This window comes from Macaca fascicularis, chromosome 3, assembly GCF_037993035.2.
Source record: "Macaca fascicularis isolate 582-1 chromosome 3, T2T-MFA8v1.1".
In the NCBI taxonomy this organism is placed as follows: Eukaryota; Metazoa; Chordata; class Mammalia; order Primates; family Cercopithecidae; genus Macaca; species Macaca fascicularis.
Window position 1 is genome coordinate 94,611,901 of NC_088377.1, and position 2,072 is coordinate 94,613,972.

Sequence of the window (2,072 nt, forward strand, 5' to 3'; positions counted from 1 at the left end):
CCTGGAACAAAGCAGAGGCCTGGCTAAAAGGAATTGTTTGCTTGGTTAGCTTAGCTTGAGGCCGAATACAGGGAATTTGTTTTCAAGCCAGACAGGTGCACTTGAGGGTGCAGGAAGGGAGACTGGCATTTGGGATTGAGCCTCAGGGTGGGTCCATCTTGACCTGTTTTTATTTTAACTGATTAGTCAATCATGGCTTGTTGCTTCTTAAGTCCTAAGAATTTTAGAATTCAGGCAGCCAGTCATGGTTTACAATAAAGGCTTGGCACTTTGGGAGGCTGAAGGAGGTGTATCACCTGAGGTCAGGAGTTTGAGACCAGCCTGGTCAAGATGGGGAAACCCCATCTCTACTAAAAATACAAAAATTAGCTGGGTGTGGTGGCAGGCATCTGTAATCTCAGCTACTCGGGAGGCAGAAGCAGGAGAATCATTTGAACCCAGGACGAGAGGTTGCAGTGAACTGAGATTGCACCACTGCTCTCCAGCCTGGGCAACAGAGCGAGACTCTCTCAAAAGAAAAAAAAAAAAAGACTTGGACTTGTGATTTCCTTATTCCTTCATTGGAAATGTTAGGACGTGCCTTTCCTCCTGGATCTCAATATATTCCATCCAGCCCTTCCCACCTCCCTCACCCCTTCTCCAGCAGGGTCTCCCTCCTGCTGGTCACACAGCTGGCGACTGTAATTAGTCCTCAGGGCTGCAAGGAGAGTCTCAGCAATCCCTTAATGAATCGCCCCGAATCTAATAGATAAGAATTGCACAGGAATATTCAGGATGCAAGAAATGTTCCAGTTCTTTTTTTTTTTTTCATACTAAGTTTTATTGTATGCTGCTGCCAGTGTTTATAAAACAATTACTCTTGTGAAATAGAAATTCATGAAAATTCAGAGAGGTAGATGTTAAGGACTGACAAAAGCAGAATTTTGTATATTATGGCCCATGTGTTACAGGGATAAGCTTTTGTGCAGGTTTCAAATTTAGCTCTCTTGAATATTCACTGGATCATAAGAAGCGATTTGGAAAACCTTTGAAAGATTCATTTTACTACAAAAAGGAACAGACTTTCTGGGGTCTGAAGGGATTTGTACCTGAAGATACTCCAGTCAGCAGAGGGTCATGTTGAGCATTCAGCAGACCGAATTGTTTTAAGTCTGCAGCTGCCTAGGAAACTTGTACGCGTTTGAGCGTGGTTGAGCCCGGCTTCCAGCGGGAGCTGCTGAACCACTTTCTTCATAGCGGCGATGCGGGAGGAGCCAGGCATGCTGCACATGAGGGCCAGGCCGATTCGTGGGTTGGTGAAATGTTCCAGTTCTGTATTAAAGAATCACAGGCTGGGCGCGGTGGCTCAAGCCTGTAATCCCAGCACTTTGGGAGGCCAAGACGGGCGGATCACAAGGTCAGGAGATCGAGACCATCCTGGCTAACACGGTGAAACCCCGTCTCTACTAAAAAATACAAAAAGCTAGCCGGGCGAGGTGGCGGGTGCCTGGCGTGAGGCTGAGGCAGGAGAATGGCGTAAACCTGGGAGGCAGAGCTTGCAGTGAGCTGAGATCTCGCCACTGCACTCCAGCCTGGGCGACAGAGCGAGAATCTGTCTCAAAAAAAAAAAAAAAAAAAAGAATCACAAATGGTGAAAATTCCAATGTCAAACATGAAACTCCCAAAACCTTGAAGTCAGGGTTTATCTCTCACCCCTCTTGACACTTGTCAAAACAGCATGCTGGCTTTGACCTCCTAATGCATCCAAACCTGCCCACTTATCAACAATTCCTGTGCCACCACTTGGGGCTCAGTCCCTGTTCTCTCTTCCCTCAGGTTACTTCAGTAACGTCCTACCTGATTTTCCCACTTCCACTAAACCATTAGTGCTCAGTCTTGAGATGGAACAGGGCTCCCTTTGAGGGTCTGTCGAGGCCCTCAAGCGTAGAAATAAAGAAAAATCCTAGTTCCTTTAAGGGAAATTCCAGGTACCTAGGTCACCTTGAGAAGTAAATGAGCAACCTGATAAGTAAATAGGTAAATAGTAGCTTTTTTTTTTTTTGAGACAGAGTTTTGCTCTTGTTGCCCAGGCT

At 46.1% G+C, this 2,072-nt stretch overlaps 1 pseudogene; it reads right to left on the reverse strand.

The window, feature by feature from the left end:
- Nucleotides 1–1,044: 1,044 nt before the first annotated feature.
- On the reverse strand, nt 1,045–1,261 carry LOC123572350 (guanine nucleotide-binding protein G(I)/G(S)/G(O) subunit gamma-5 pseudogene; annotated as a pseudogene).
- Nucleotides 1,262–2,072: the final 811 nt, after the last annotated feature.